Here is a 17,293-nt window from a genome sequence, read left to right as displayed (position 1 = left end):
ACTTATTGGAAAAGGAGTGTGGCAGTATGCTATTAGTATTAGTATTGCATTAAAATTAGTTTTAGTGTTGGTATTAAGATTTTATTTGCCAGACTTTTATAGGACTTGCTATGTGCCAGGCACTATCCCAACCACTTTGAAAGCATCATTTAAAGCTCGCTGTGACCCTGTTAGGGAAGCACCATTGTCACTACTGAGAGGTTAAGCAACTTGCCTGAGATCACATAGCCAGAAGTGGCAAAAGGGGCTATGAACCCAGATCGGCCAGCTCTGGAGTTCCTAGTTCTCATCGAGAGGGGTCTGTAAAACTTTTTCTAGAGCCTTTGGGGAAAACCACTTGATCCACCAAGGATAAGGAGATCATTTAATGAAAAGAGGATTTCCAAAATAGTTGGTTCGCCGTAGGAGCCCCATCCGACATCGCCCGTGGGGGATTTCATGATTGCGTGCGCCATCTTGTGGTCAAGGAGAATATGGCTTCCAGCTCTGAAAGGTGAAGTCGTTCAGTCGTGTCCAACTCTTTGCGACCCCATGGACGGTAGTTCACCAGGCTCCTCCATCCATGGGGTTTTCCAGGCAAGGATACTGGAGTGGGTTGCCGTTTCCTTCTCCGGGGGATCTTCCGACCCAAGGATCGAACTAGGGTCTCCCGCATTGCAGGCAGACTCTTTACCAGCTGAGCCAACAGGAAATCCCTCCAGCTCTGAGAAGTAGCCTATTTACATCTTGACCTAAACCTTTCCCTTTCCTTGTGGGGCTTCACCTTGTGGGGCTTCCCCTGTAGCTCAGCTGGCAAAGAATCCAACTGCAACGCGGGGTTGGGAAGATGCCCCGGAAAAAGCAAAGGCTACCCACTCCAGTATTCTGCCCTAGAGAATTCCCTGGACTGTACAGTCCATGGAGTCACAAAGAGTCAGACACGACTGAGCGACTTTCACTTTCACTAAAGTTTTCCTGTTTCTAAGAAGCCTGAAGGCGCTGGTCACACACTTATTCGAAGAATTCGCAGCCCCATCTGTGGGCAGCCTCTGAGAAGTCAATCAGGTCTACAGGATGCTCCCGTAGCGTTTGCTACCGGTAGAGTTGCATGTTGTGAATACAGAGACACACCAACAGGAAGATCAGAGCCAACCCCTGAGAACGCTGTGTGTCAGCGGCAATACTCCTGCCCACTTTACAGGTAGTAAAACCGAGATTCAGGAAGTCTAATGGCAAGTCCCAGATGACAAAGCAAACGCAGAGGTGGGGTTCTGGCTGCCCTCTACTAGACCACATGTGAACCTCCAGTTTACGCCACTGCATGGTGGGTAAGGACCTGGGCTTCCTGCTCGACAGCTACTCGGAGACACAGCCCAGACAGCACTTAGCTGAGCGGGGAGGAAGCTCAGCGGCTCGTACATTGTTTTCCTTTTAAATTAGAGATGCTCTGGACTTGCCTGGTGGCGGAGTGGATAGGAAGCCACCTGCCAGTTCAGAGGACAGAGGTTCGATCCCTGGTCCGAAAAGATCCCACGAGCAGCAGAGCCGCTAAGCCCACACTCCACAGCTACTAAGCCCACGTGTCCTGGAGCCTATGCTGCACAAGAGAAGCTACCACAACAGGAGTAGCCCCTGCTCACGCAGACTAGAGGAAGCTCTCGCAAAGCAGCAAAGACCTAATGCAACCAAAGATAAATAAACAACAATTATATATGAAGAAAGAGATGCTCTGAACCTCCCCAGGTCCTTCAGTGTTCTAAACTTCCCTCATCAGCCTTGTGACATGGAATATATGGGTTTTCTTTTTTTTTTTCTCACCAACTCATAGGCAAACAAACTTGAAGGGGTCTATGAGGCAATGTTCTCCAAAATACTGCCATTTTTGAACAGGGACAGTACCCCCACAAGACATCCATCTCAGACAAGTGTAGCTCCACCCGCTAGTGCACCCCGATTCATCCACCTCCATCCGTGATTGTACTCTTGCAATGCCAGCTCCTTCATCTCCGAGGGCCTCAGTTCCACCCGAGACCTGCAGCATCAGCTTCCCTCAGGAGTTTGTCAGAGAGCAGAGTCTCAGGCCCTGCCCAGCCCTCCAAACTGAGCACCCACATTTTAGTAAGATCACGGTGACGCCCATGGCATAGAGCTACGCAATGCACTGCTGGAGACACTGGCCAAGAGTGATGGATGTGAATCAGGTCAAGAGGCGTGCGTGGAGTGTGGGGGGACTTCCCGGCCTTCTAGACAGCAGGAACACCAGGAGGGCTCTGAGGGGTGGGCGGGGCAGCACAGGGGGAAGGACAGGAAGACCTCGGCGAGCGAGGAGCTGTTCTGGACTCCAATGTGTTTGGGATGCTTGAGGCACCCAGCAGAGGCCAGCGTTGAGCGTGAGGTGTGGGACCTCTGAACTGGATGCACAACCTCAAGACTCACCAGGGCCATGGCCATTTGCCAAATGACCTCTGAATTAAAGAAAAGGGAAGACAGCTAGTCCCCTCAAGTCTGCTCCCCCTTATTCCATGGAATAGCGTTTCACCTTTGCACAAGATCTCCCTTGCAGACGCCAAATTTCTGATCTCCCTGGGGCTTCCCTAGTGACTCAGGGGTAAAGAATTCTCCTGCAGTGCAGGAGATGCAGGAAACGCAGGTTCGATCCTTGGGGCAGGAAGATCTTCTGGAGGAGGGCATGGAGACCTGCTTCAGTATTCTTGCCAGGAAAATTCCATGGGCAGAGGAGCCTGGCAGGCCACGATCCATGGGGTCATAAAGGGTCAGACGTTTAAGCGGCTGAGCCCAGCACAGCACACAGCTTGGTCGCCTGATCCAGCTCCGGCCAATGGAGTGTGAACTTGCATGTCACATGCTCAGACAGTAATGCTTGCTTTCTGCTTCAAGTTTTTTTTTTCCCTTCCTGTGGTTGTGGTCCAGGTTGTGACAGAGCAGCATAGGGTCAGTCCTGGGTCCCCACCTGGCCATGTAGACCCAGACTGATATCTTAGAGAGAGACATAAGCTGTCTTCAGTACCTGTGTTTTAGAAATCTTTTTAAATTTTTAAAATCTTTTTTTTATTTTTTTTTTCATTTATTTTTATTAGTTGGAGGCTAATTACATCATTGCAGTGGTTTTTGTCATACATTGAAATGAATTAGCCATGGATTTACATGTATTCCCCATCCTGGTCCCCCCTCCCACCTCCCACTCCACCCGATCCCTCTGGGTCTTCCCAGTGCACCAGGCCTGAGCAAAATTCAGACACGGGAAAGTTGCAAGCATAGTAGAACAAAGTATTCCTGTGTATCCTTCAGTCGGCTCCCCCATTTCACTAAGTTCGTTTTATCCTTTTATCTCTTCCTCAATTATACATATTTTTCTGAACCACTTGAGAGTAAGCCTCAGGCTCACTGTCTCTTTACCACTGTATATGTCAATATTTCCTACAAAGATGTTGCCCTGATTTCATAAACCACAGCAAAATAATCAAAATCATAAAGTTATTAATAACATTGATAGACTTGAAGCTACTATCCAATATACAGACTGCAGTATGATTCTGCGATTCTGTGGATTGCCTCCACGATGTCCTGTATGACAAAGGAAGCCCAGGATCTCCGCACGGTTGCTTGTTTCAGCTCTTCAGTCTCCTTTAGTCTGAGATCATTCCTGAGTCTGTTTAGTGCCATGGACTTTTTTTCGACCCCGACATCTGAAGAATTCAGCCTCTAAGGTTTATCTGATGCTCCCTCATAATTCAATTCAAAGATTGCAAGTCATGATGTCATGTCTTCTGCCGGGCAGGTGTCAGCACGTGCTCGCATTGGTCTGTTCTTATTCTCGGTCCCGTGTTGGTGATTATTTGGTCACGGTGGAGTCGGCCAGGTTTCTCCAATGTTAAGTCACTGTTTTACACTTCCCAGTTAATGAGTGCTCTGCGGAGAGATGTTGAGGGTCATTCAGAAGTTTAGACAGCACAGTAACTAGTGCGAATGAGGACGTTCTGCTGATTCAGCTGCAAATCCAAGCTCTTCAACTTGAGAACAGTGGTTAGGGATCATACATTCACATCCCTTCCTTGGTATTTGGATAGATAGGACATTTTTACTAGTTCCTCTGGACCCCCCCCCCAATCCCATTAAACTTTATTAATCTGTTTTAGGGGAGCACTCCATGAAGGATCTTAGCTCCCCCAAACAGGGATTGAACCTGTGCCCCCTGCATTGGAAGCACAGAGTCCCATCCGCTGGACCACCAGGGAATTCCCCCCATTAAACTTTAACATTAAATTTTAATAGCCCAGAAGGGAGCCTGGGTGGTGTATTTCCATTTTGCCAGGGAAGTCTGCAGCTGAACAGGCATGGTTTCTGGTCACGGGGACTGGGAACTGCTCCTTCTCTAGGATGCTTTCAGCCTCCACAACAGGTGACTCAACTCTGAGCGTCTGAACAGGAGTTCAGCTCCTCCCTTTGTCCTGAATCCCTGCAGGGGCTTACCCCTCTTTTCCAAGACAATCTATTTAAGCAGTACCTACCTTCAGCAGTCCCACCTGAAGACTCCTCCCCATGGGAGAAAAACACACACGCTGCCCCCAGGAAATGAAGACAAATGAGGAAGAGACCTCCAAAGTTGTCTTACCAGGAGGATAAAGAGCAGACGCTGGCCTGGGGCCGGGGTTCAGCTCCTGCTGCTCCACCATCGTCTCCCCACTCAGTCCAGCAGCCTCTGCTGTCCCCCAACTCTCAGCACATTTTGCGGTCACCTCTGCTTCTCCTAAGGGTTCCCAGATGGCTCAGCAGTAAAGAATCCACCTGCCAATGCAGGAGACATGGGTTCAATCCCTGGGTTGGGAAGATACCTTGGAGAAGGGAATGGCTACCCACTCCAATATTCTGGCCTAGAGAATCCCATGGACAGAGGAGCCTGGCGGGCTACAGTCCATGGGATTGCAAAGAATCAGACACGACTGAGTACGCACACCTACTCCTCCTGAACCTACCCCTCCCCTCCCACACTGCTTGGTGAGACTTGGCACAGTCCAAGTCAGCCGAGTCCCCCCGCTCCGCCCCAGGGGAGGGGGTTTCCTGGCCTCCTTCCTTCCCTCTTGGTGATATCTCTATCACAAGGGTGATGTGGTTGGCCTTTGATCTTCACACAACCGCGGATCACATCCCCACACACTGTCCCCATGAGAGGCACTAGAGGAGTGAGAGAAAGTGTCTGCTTCATTTCAGATGGGAAAGGAATTCCCTCTGTACCAAAAAGACAGGGATCCCTGCTTCTCAGTCTTGGAGATCATAGGTGGTGACATAGACCAGACCCAGGAAAGAGGAAGAAGGGAGATGCAAGGAGAGGTAGGTGAGGAGATGGCCCCTCTGGGCCACAGGAAGGCGAGGGACCTGCCACACCCAGCCCAGGGCCAGCCTCTCCAAAGCTGCAAGACAGTCTCTAAGCTTGTGAATGGAAGAAGGAAGGAATTCTAAAAGGGAAGGAGAGAGAGAACCCATGATATATGATCATAAATGTGACAAAATCCACCCAGCTTATCTCAGAAAATATACACAGCATTTCCCTCTATCAGCAAAATGAGCTGATGACTGGGGATATTCCACCCTTGAATGAATCAGGCTTTAACACCTAAGACCAGAGGGGGATTAGAATCTGTACCACTGGGCCCTACGTTTTTCAGATCCTGCTCAGCTTGACACACACGTGCTTCCAAAAGGTACCAATTTCTGAACTATATTCAGACCATCCCAAATAAAACCTATCCTCAACATATTACACGTATGGGTCACATTATCCTAGGATTCCTTGAAAAACAAAAGGAATTTTCCACCCAGCACAGTGCGTTTAATAGCAGAACCAGATGTGTTTGCTCCCTGGGGGCCTCAGACCTTGTCATTTCACCAGCAAAGATAGCGGGGGCAGGAGAAGTGGTCACACTGACAGCAGGCCCTGGACAGCCAGCAGGCCCGGGGCCACACGGAGGCCTCTCCTCCTGCAAAGCCATCCTGCCCCAGTCATTGCTGGAAGGGAAAACCTAGTGGCCTGATGACCCACGGCCACCCCCACACATGCCCTCCAGAGCATAGGACCAGCCTGAGTGACCATGTGGACAATTGTATGTGAGCAAGAGAGAGACAGAGAGACAAAGAGATGATTGTTGCAACGCAAAGCCCACCAGCCCAACTATAGACCACCCCCCCAATCCAGTGCTCTGCCAGGCAGCCTGGAGGACACTGCCAACTTCAGAAGCACAACCCCATTTGGGGACCCTAATAACCCAGAAACTCTAGGGGGTACAGAGAATGGCCTGTCCAGGAGCCTGCTGAGAGCAGGACTCTGAGAAAGTTCGACTCTCCACTGCAGGGCTACTGCCCTCCCCAGCGCTGGGAACTCAGTGTGTCCAGGGTGCTGGTCAGCCCACCCCCGAGCCCAGATGCCTGCCCTGCTTTCATGGTGGGGAAACACCAGGCCCCTGAGTCCCACCGCTGATGGGGTTTCCACCGGCAGTCCACAGGATTAGGAAGCATTTCCTAAATAAGATCCATATGCCCCGGAGCAGTCCTCACTGGTCTCCCCAAAGGCCCGCTCTGCTTTAACCCGGAGGAGGATGGGCAGGCAGGATCATTGGCCATAATCATTAGTGAGCGCATTCTATACTCAAGGCAGTGGATGTGGACTGGGGCTGGGGCTGGACAGAACAGAGGCTCTGACCACCGCAAGCCCACAGTACAGAAGGCCCTGAAATTTTACCGAGCACCCCCAACCACGCTGATCATTCCCACCTCCCTCTTCCTGCATCCTACATCAGGAGCCCTCCAAAGTCAAGGAGGCAGACATGGAAGGGGGTGAGGAAGAGCCTGGAAGGTGCCCAGGAACAGCCTACACGTCTCCCCCAAACACAGCCTCACAAAGTCAGATTCATCCTGGCAGGTTAAGCAGGGGACACGTCGTGAATGGAGGGTGAGGGGCTCTGTCCCACCTTCAGACTACACAGAATCTCAGGAGACAAATAAAGCTCAGGATCCATTTCTTAAACTAATACCTCATGGAACCCTACTCCAGGTAGAAGGGATGGTGCAAGAGATGTGCCCCATATTTAAATAGGTTGGGGGAATGTGGGGTGAAAGGAAGCCTGGTGCCACCCTGCAGGATTCATCCAAGCTTTTACCCCTTCTTTCCCTCTGAGAAGGCAGCAGAGAGGCAGACTGTATAGCCATGGCCAGGATTAAGGCTGGAAATCTTCACAGCAAGAAGGAGGAGCAGCTGCTGAAACAGGAAGAGGAACTGAAGGTAGAGCTATCCCAGCGGCACATCGCTAAAGTGACAGGCAGCGTGGCTTCCAAACTCTCCAAGATCCGAGTTGTTCATAAATCCATCACCCATGTATTGACCGTCATTAACCAGACTCAGAAAGAGAACCTCAGGAAATTCTATAAGGACAAGAAGTGCAAGGCCCTGGATCCATGGCCCAAGACAACACACCGCTGACTCAACAAGCATGAAAAGAACCTGAAGACCAAGAAGCAGCAGCAGAAGGAGCCGCTGAACCCTCTCTGGAAGTATCCAGTCAAGGACTGAGCATCCAGGCATCAATAAAACAAATAAATCAGAAAAAAAAACAAAAAAGCTTGTATCCCATCACAGTGTATCTGGGCTTTCCTTGTGGCTCAGCTGGTAAAGAATCTGCACGCAATGAGAGAGACCTGAGTTTGATCCTTGGGTTGGGAAGATCCCCTGGAGAAGGGAAATTCTACCCCCTCCAGTACTCTGACATGGAGAATTCCATGGACTGTATAGTTCATAGGATCACAAAGAGTTGGACACAACTGAGCGACTTTCACTTCACTTCACTTCAGTGTATCAGGAATGTCTGAGAGGTGTGGACCTGCCACAATGCCACATTTATTTAACCACAAGCCCTTTGTCAGGGACCATAAAGCCAGGTTCCATGGGACACTGGGTGGGGTTGCAACCCTAATCTGTCTCACAGCCCAGACACCAGGAGGGGTTTGTCCCCAGGTGTCCCCCTGACCCCCATCACCTGGGAACTTGCTTCAAATGCAAATTCTCAGCCCCACCTGGAGCTCCTGAATCAGAAACCCTGGGCATGGGCAGGGTAAACTGTTCAGTTCAGTTCAGTTCAGTTCAGTCACTCAGTTGTGTCCGACTCTTTGTGACCCCATGGACTGCAGCATGCCAGGCTTCCCTGTCCATCACCAACTCCCAGAGCTTATTCAAACTCATGTCCATCCAGTCGGTGATGCCATCCAACCATCTCATCCTCTGGCGACCCCTTTTCCTCCCGCCTTCAATCTTTCCCAGCATCAGGGTCTTTTCAAATGAGTCAACTCTTCACATTAGGTGGCCAAAGTATTGGAGCTTCAGCTTCAGCATCTGTCCTTCCAATGAATATTCAGGACTGATTTCTCTTAGGATTGCCTGGTTGGATCTCCTACCAGTCCAAGGGACTCTCAAGAGTCTTCTCCAACACCACAGTTCAAAAGTATCAATTCTTTGGCACTCAGCTTTCTTTATAGTCCAACTCTCACATCCATACATGACTACTGGAAAAACTATAGTTTTGAATAGTTGGAGCTTGCTGGCAAATAATGTCTCTTCTTTCTAGTATACTGTCTAGGTTGGTCATAGCTTTTCTTCCAAAGAGTAAGCATCTTTTAATTTCATGGCTGCAGTCACCATCTGCAGTGATTTTGGAGCCCCCAAAAATAGTCTGTCACTGTTTCCACTGTTTCCCCATCTGTTTGTCATGAAGTGATGGGACCAGATGCCATGATCTTAGTTTTCTGAATGTTGAGCTTTAAGCCAACTTTTTCACTCTCCTCTTTCACTTTCATCAAAAGGCTCTTTAGTTCTTCTTCACTTTCTGCCATAAGGGTGGTGTCATCTGCATATCTGAGGTTATTGATTTGTCTCCCAGCAATCTTGATTCCAGCTTGTGCTTCATTCAGCCCAGCATTTCACATGATGTACTCTGCATATAAGTTAAATAAGCAGGGTGACAATATACAGCCTTGATGTACTCCTTTCCCGATTTGGAACCAAGCTGTTGTTTAATGTCCAGTTCTAACTGTTGCTTCTTGACCCTCATACAGATTTCTCAGGAGGCAGATCAGGTGGTCTAGCATTCCCATCTCTTGAAGAGTTTTCCACAGTTTGTTGGATCCACACAGTCAAAGGCTTTGGCATAGTCAATAAAGCAGAAATAGATGTTTTTCTAGAACTCTCTTACTTTTTCGATGATCCAATGGATGTTGGCAATTTGATCTCTGGTTTTTTCGCCTTTTCTAAATCCAGATTGAACATCTGGAAGTTCACAGTTCACGTACTGTCAAAGCCTGACTTGGAGAATTTTGAGCATTACTCTATTAATAATCTGTTACTCTAACCCTAACCCCAACAAACCCTCCAAGGGAATCTGATGCAACTCCAGTTCAGGAGGCACTGAAATAAGGAAGATGACCACAGCTGTGACACCCTCCTCATGGAAGCTGGGGTCGGGGGTGGGGGTGGAGAGGAGTTCTCGAAAAGCAGTAACAAGGAATGAAATTAATTTTAGGGGTGTTTCCCTTGGAAAAGGAAATGGCAACCTACTCCAGTATTCTTGCCTGGAAAATCCCACGGACAGAGGAGTCTGGCAGGCTACAGTCCATGGGATTGCAAAGAGTCAGACATGACTGAATGACTGGGCTTTTTGAGCTTCCCTCAAGCTGATAGTAGGTGGCTGAGGGGCCATGCAGGCAAGCACAAGGCCACTCTGCAGGGTGATGGACCACCCACCCCCTGGTGCTGGGTCCTTTCCTGTGGCCACCGCCCTCCCTCATGCAGCCAGTAGCCAGCAGGCCCAGGAAAGCCCGGGAGGGACTCTTTGTACACTGAACCACGCTCAGATGGATGCTCTCCCTCCCATGGGGTCAGAATCGCACACCTCAATTCATGTGGGCTCAGCTGGCCTGAAGGCCAGCCTCAACACCAGCGCCTGTCTGCAGTATGACGCTTGTACAGAGAATGTGTCTGGATAGAGAAGAGGCAGAGCCGGTCCAGCCTGGGTCCCCGGACACAGATGTCACCAGTGCCCATCCCCCCTCACCCCACATGCAGCACATGCTCTGGCGGAAATTTTATTGCTGAAAATTAGACCAAACTAAGCAGAAGTAACATGGTGACCCCTGGCAGCCTGCTTCTGTGGCAGCTGCTCAGGTCACACCCAGGGGACAATTTGAGGCTGAGGCCAGCTGTCCACTCCCCAGCCCCACCCCTCCCCCACAGGGCAGGGGCTGGCGGCCTGACCACCCCACAGCTCAACCAACAAGGTCAGGGTCAGGCTGGACATTTTGCCGACTTTATGGATGTTGAAAACAAAGCACCAGGCTAGCATCTTCTTGATCATTTGTTAAATCCCAGAAGCTTTCAACAAAAGTTCCCTCTGCCCTGGATCATCTGACTTATTTAGGAATTCTCCCCTTAACACAAGGGGTGTCACATTTGGAGAGTATTCTCCATAATCTGGATCTGAATATACACATATACAGGTTTCCCAGGAGGCGCTGGAGGTAAAAAATCCACCTGCCAATGCAGGAGACATAAGAGATGCAAGTTTGCTCCCTGGGTCGGGAAGATCTCCTGGAGGAAGGCATGACAACTCTCTCTAGTACTTTTGCCTGGAGAATTCCATGGACAGAGGAGCCTGGAGGGCTATGGTCCACAGGGTCACAAAGAGTTGGACACGACTAAGGTGACTGGCATGCACGCATACACACATACAATGTCAGACAGCAGCATTCACTCAAAATTTCAGAAGCATGTTGGCGAGCACCAATTTATACTCTGACACCCACAGACATATTTGAACTCACCAAGGCTGAGACAGAAATAAAGGTGGGGGAACACAATGGGCCTAGCCACAACCTGCCTAGAGACCTCCACGGCCACCACCTTCAGTTTAGACCTGGTGGTTCCAAGCCTCGGGTCTAGCCAGCCCATGAAGCCTCCCAGGTGGTGACATTGCCACCCAAGCAGAACCTAGGATGTAGTGACCCAACAGCCTAGATGTCTGGGAAAGGTGGATAAGATAGGAGATAAATTTAAAATTGTCCTTTCCGAGTCATTTTTGTGAAAACGAGGCAACACTCCAGGAAGAGCTGAGCAGTTCTCACCGTGAGTGAACCTCACATTCAAGGTTCCAGCTTCCATTAGTGCTTAACTCCAGCCCCTGTCCCAGCAGCAAGGTCTCCTTGAGGGGCTAACCAGGGGCACAGCCTCTGCTCCGCCTGTGAACCACAGGCAGAGCGGGTGGGGTGGCGGCATGGTCCCCGGGCCTCCCCTCCTCTGTGGGGGAGCACCTGGACCTAGGATTTTGTCCGCTGTGAGTGGCATCACAGCATGTGTGCAACTGGACTAAGTCCTGGAAAGTGACATCGTTGAGAGTGTGTGCATCACATGCTCCCAAAAGGTGTGCAGTTGTTCACCTGAGTCCGACCAGAATACGCTCTCTCTGAGTCAAGAAGGTCCTTCTATGACATTTCCTTTCTTAATGCCATTCACAGTATCAGTAATAGAAATAGTAACGTCAACTGTGCACTTCTGTATCAGATGCTGTGCTGACCATTTTATATTCAGACTCTCACTTAATCTTCATAATAGCCCAAAAAGGTAGCACGCCTAGCATTACCAAGCCAATCAATGTGGGAAGCTGAGGTTCATCAAGTTATGAAATATGTCCAGGGCCCCAGCAAGTAGTCAGGACAGAGCCCTGCCTTCTGACCCCAGAGCCCACCTCTCTTCTTCTTTAAAAAAAAATAAAATAAAATTGAGATATAATCAATATATGGGTTTCCCAGGTGGCGCTCACAGTAAAGAACCCAGTAAAGAAACCCCTGCCAATGCAGGAGACATAAGAGACACAGGTTCGATCCCTGGGTCAGAAAGATCCTCTGGAGAAGGGCTTAGCAACGCACTCCATTATTCTTGCCTGGAGAATCTGATGAGCAGAGGAACCTGGTGGGCTACAGTCCATGGGGTCGCACAGAGTCAGATACCACTGAAGTGATAGCGCAGCACACAGTCAACATGTAACACTGTGTGAGTTCGAGATGCACAAATGGTCTGATGCATTTGTGTGTTACAATAAGGTTACTGTAGCCTCATTGGCCACCTCCATCTGTCACATAATTATCATCTTCTTTTGTGTGTTGAGAACAGTCAGGATCTAGTCTCTTAGCAATTTAGAACCTTATTTTTTTTAAGTCCACCCTCTTATTTATCTTGGAGTATTGCCAAAGTCTTAGAGTTGGAAGAACTCTTGTTTGAATGTCTAACTCAAGAGTGAGAGAAGCTGAGTGATCATTTGTTCATTTGTGGGATGCTGGCTGACACATGTCAGTGAGAGGAAGGGCCATCGTGCTGTCACGAGGAGACTTAACACCACAGGGCCTGGGGACAGGAAAGTTCCCAGGGGAGCAGGCCCGTGGGACCGGGTTTGTCCTGGGTCATTCTCCACCATCCCCTGCAGCAGGAGTACTCTGCTGAAACTAGTTAAGAAACTTGCACTAGAATATAAGTCAACATCCTGCTTCCTTCACTGAGAGTCTTATTTTACAAAGAAAGCCTTCCTTGAATGAAACAATGTACTTGGCAAAGCACTTGCTCTGCATTCTGGCACTCACTCCTCTCTTCCTGGGTGTAGCAGTTAGGGACCAGTCCAAAGAGCATGCTGTGTGTGTACCCCATGGCTCCCCGTCCACCTGGGGTGACCATGTTCCTTATCTGAACTCACATATCACTTCTGCTCCGGCATTCTGTAGGTGAAGACTTAGCCACATGTCACAGCTCACTGCAAGGCCATGAAAGATAAGCTGCGTGTTGCGCCAAAAGAGATCACTTAGCCCAACAGACCTTTGTCTGGGAGGAGGAAAATCCTGAGGATCCTGTGTCTCTTACCTGTTCCTTTCTGCACGCTGGCATGAGGCTCCCCACTGCAGTTGAGCACCGTGGGGGACATTTCTGTTCTACTTTCCTTCTAGTCTCCTAGGAAGATCACACTTCCTGCCCCCCTGAAGCTAGGACCTTAAGTCCAGTGATGGGTGTCCTTGGAAGAAGAGGAATGTTGAACACAAATGCATAGAGAAGGCCGAGTAAAGACAAAGAAGAGGCTGGGGTGAAGCAGCTGCAAGCCAAGGACCGCCAAGGGCTGCCAGGATCACCAGAGGCTGAAAGAGATTCTGTGCTGAGCCTCCGCGAAGGAAGCAGCCCGGCCTACACCCTGGAGTCAGACTCTGGCCCCTGGAACCAGGAGAGAACAGATTCCTGTTTTTTAAGCCATTCAGTCTGTGGTACTTCATTACAGCAGCCGCAGAAAACCCAGACAATCCCTAAAGGACTTTGTGGAAGTTTTAGAACACGTTCAAAAATTCTAGACATGACTGCGAACAAAAGAGGGAGCCCATTCCCCTCAGTTCAAACATGTGACTTTCATCTGAGGTGCCAGACGGGGTGGAAATGATACCACGTGTCTTCTGAGGTCAGGTCACGAGGGTGACAGCTGGCTCTTCTGCAGGCCATCCCTGGGACCCCTGCCACTGTGCTCTGAGGAGGCCCAGGCCACATGAGGAGGCCACAGGTCTTGGCGAACAGCACCAGCAGAAAGAAGTCCCGGCCGAAAGCCAGCATCAGCCTCCAGATGTGGGGTTGGGGATGTGGAGATGACCAAGCTACAGTGACCACCACCTCCTGAGGAGTCCCAAGAGGACACACCCTCTTGGCCAAGTGGCCCCAAACCTGCAGGGTGGTGAGCCAAACATTGCTGTTGTTTCACAGGACTCAGCTTGGGGATATTTGTTATGCGGCAGCGAAGAACTGATGCAGGGGGATTCACCACAGAGAAGAGAGACAGGAAAGACCAGAGAATTACAGTCGTGACAGGGACACTGGGGAAATTTCAGGTTGCATAGGAGAGCCCAGACTGGAGGGGAAGGGAGGTTGCCAGCCAACAGCCAATGTGCAGAAACACAATCCAAAGACAGACCCCAGTTCTCAGAAACCTTAATAACCTAAGTCTAAGGGCAGGAAATGCACTCCTGGTGGCCCCAGTAACTTGGATGCCTCCTCTCTCACAAGGATTCAGGGGTGAGAAAGAGCCTCTATAGTACCCCTGCCTCTATCACACCAAGGCCAGAGTGAACCAGGAGACAAGGCATGTTCACCCAGCATGCCACTTCTCAGGCCTGCCCGCTGCTTCTTCAGCTACACTTGAACGTGAGGGAGTAAGTGTAAGCCATTCATTCCAGAGGAGCATCTCCCTTCCCTGAGGGCCTGCATGTTGCAGGTCTGAGCTCCACACTTCCAGGGCAGAACCAGGGCGTCCATGCACAAAGCTCTGCAGGACACGCTGGATGATCCGCCATCCTGGTGGCCAGCTCCTCCATGGGCCATATCTGCATCAGAGCAGGGTGTCCCACAAGTGTCTGCACCAGCCCTGGGTTCCAGGGACATCTAAGCCTAGAGAGTAACAGGTTGAGATGTGCACACTTACTTATCTGTCTCCCCAAATACTTTATGGCAGCTGGAAAATAAGCACATGATTCTGTGCTTCAAGATGTGACAAAAGCACAGTGAGAAACTCAAGGCAGAAGAAAGCAAAGAGAGTGGCAGCCTGGTGTCAAAGGACAGAAAGGAAGCCAGAGAAAGATCCAGAGAGCAGCTCCTGTTTGCTTAAGCGCCAAAGTGACATCTCACCAGAGACACAGGGAGGCAGAACGAGAGAGAGAGCACAGAGTCTTCAAGGAAACCCGCCCTAAACCTGGATTAACCCATTTCCCTAGGATCTCAGCGGAGAAGGCAATGGCACCCCACTCCAGTCCTCTTGCCTGGAAAATCCCATGGATGGAGGAGCCTGGTGGGCTGCAGTCCATGGGGTCGCAAAGAGTCGGACACAACTGAGTGACTTCACTTTCACTTTTCAGTTTCAGGTATTGGAGAAGAAAATAGCAACCCACTCTAGTGTTCTTGCCTGGAGAATCCCAGGGGACGGGGGAGCCTGGTGGGCTGCCGTCTATGGGGTCGCACAGAGTCGGACACGACTGAAGCGACTTAGCAGCAACAGCAGCAGCTAGGATCTCAGAAACTCATTCAAGACAAGTCCTACTGAACAGAGACTAGCCCCTGAGACAGGCCAGCTTTAAAGATGGATTTGATTCAATCTGGATTCCTGAGTGTTAGGGAAATTTTAGCAACATATCTCTGCCTTGCTACACTCTTCTAAGTTAGATGAATTTCTCATAATTCTTTCCAAAAAGTCAGTCAAGAAGGAGTCTTGATTTTTCAGGTAGTACAGTATGGAATCCCTAATGCTCAAAGTAAATGTCACAGCAAAGATAGTCTGATGGAGAAACAGAATGACAGAATCACTTCTCCCCACTCTGCTAGAAGATCCGCTAAAACATCCTTCAGCTCTCAAGTGGCAAGCATCAGGATTAATATTAAATGGGCCCAGATCCATCTCAGTACAGATCAGACTCATGGCCGGAATTCAGGAGATGGCCTTCTTTTCAACTGCTATTGTAATGAGCATTATTTAAAAATCAGTGTACTCCATTTAAAAAAGCATCTTCTGTCCACTCTCACCACTTTTCTTCAACATTTGGATATTGTTTGATTTCCTGGGGCTGCTGTAACAAGCTACCACAAACTCAGTGCCTTAAAACCATACATATTTATCAAAAAATAAAACAATCAAAAAATGGGCAGAATGCTTAAATAGATATTTCTCCAAATAATACATACAGATGGCCAAAAAAAGCACATGAAAAGGTGCTCAACATCACGTCACTAATTATTATTGTTGTTGTTGTTGTTTAGTTAAGTCACATCCAACTCTTCTGCGGCCCCGTGGAGTGGCCTGCCAGGATCCTCTGTCCATGGGATTTCCCAGGCAAGAATATTGGAGTAGGTTGCCTTTTCCTTCTCCAGGGGAATCTTCCTGACCCAGGGATCAAACCCATGTCTCCTGCATTTTTTACCACTGAGCCACCAAGGAAGCCCCTCACTAATTATTAGAGAAATGCAAATTAAAACTACAATGAGATGTCACTTCACACTGGTCAGAATGGCCATCACCAAAAGCCTGCAAACAATAAGTGCTTGAGAAGGTGTGAAGAAAAAGGAACCCTCCTACGCTGTCGGTGGGAATGTGAATTAGTACAACCACTATGGAGAACAGCATAGAGAGGTTCCTTTAAAAAATAAAAATAGAGCTACCATATGACCCAGCAATCCCACTCCTGGGCTATATCTAGAGAAAACTATAATTTGAAAGGATGCACGCACCCCTGTGTTCATTACAGCACTGTTTACAATAGCCAGGACACAGAAGCAACCTAAATGCCCATGGACAGATGAATGGATAAAGATGTGATACATATATACAGTGGAACATGACTCAGCCATGAAAAGGAATGAATTAATGCCATTTGCAATGACATGGATAGACCTACAGAGTGTCATACAGAGTGAAGTCAGAAAAAGAAAGACAAGTATCATATAATGTCACTTATATGTGGAATCCTGAAAAATTATACAGACGAACTTATTTGCAAAGCAGAAATAGAGTCACAGGTATAGAAAACAAATTTACAGTTACCAAGGAGAGAAGGAGGTGGGATGATTTGGGAGACTGGGACCAACATATGCACACCACTGTGTATAAATAGACCACTAAGGGGGATAAACTGCAGGGCACAAGGAACCCTCCTCAGTGCTCTGTGGGGCCCTAAATGGGAAGGAAATCCAGAAGTAAGGGATATGCGTATGTGTGTAACTGATTCCACTTGCCGTACAGCAGAAAATAATGCAACATTATAAAGCAACTATATTCCAATAAAAAAGAATTTTTAAAGAAATTTTAAAGACACACAGATTTATTATCTTAGAGCTCTATAGGGTGGGAGTCTAACACAGATCTTACTGGGCTAAAATCAAGGTGTGGACAGGGCTGGCTTCTGCTGGAGGCTCTTGGGGAGAATCCATTTAAGCTGCCCACATTCCTCAGCTCACAGCCCCTTCCTTTATCTTCAAAGACAGCAAGAAGCAACTTTAGTCTCTTACCTCATTACTCTGACCTACTTGCCAACTTCTTGCCTTTATGGTTACACTGGGTCCACCTGTATAATCCAAAATAATCTCTTGAAGTCACTGGTGAGCAACCTTAATTCCATCCACAGACTTAATCGACTTTGGCCATGTCAACTAATTTATTCATTCTCAGATATAAGGATTAGAACATGCACATTCTAATGC

General features: G+C 48.9%; 1 long non-coding RNA gene and 1 pseudogene across 1 annotated transcript in view; one reads left to right on the top strand and one right to left on the bottom strand.

Annotated features, from left to right (window-relative positions):
• Window positions 1–3,348: 3,348 nt before the first annotated feature.
• Window positions 3,349–17,293, bottom strand: part of LOC110148772 (uncharacterized) — a 37,387-nt gene continuing 23,442 nt past the window's right edge. Inside the window, exons 2-3 of the long non-coding RNA XR_002317261.2 lie at window positions 4,613–4,785; window positions 3,349–3,909 (exon numbers count right to left, since the gene is read on the bottom strand). This is a non-coding gene — a long non-coding RNA (uncharacterized lncRNA). The remainder of the gene's footprint in view (window positions 3,910–4,612; window positions 4,786–17,293) is intronic.
• Window positions 6,661–8,023, top strand: LOC110148771 (large ribosomal subunit protein uL29 pseudogene; annotated as a pseudogene).

Source organism: Odocoileus virginianus, chromosome 31 (assembly GCF_023699985.2).
Source record: "Odocoileus virginianus isolate 20LAN1187 ecotype Illinois chromosome 31, Ovbor_1.2, whole genome shotgun sequence".
Lineage (NCBI taxonomy): Eukaryota > Metazoa > Chordata > Mammalia > Artiodactyla > Cervidae > Odocoileus > Odocoileus virginianus.
The sequence above is the reverse complement of the archived record's forward strand: the minus strand, read 5'-3'. Positions and strand labels throughout refer to the sequence as shown.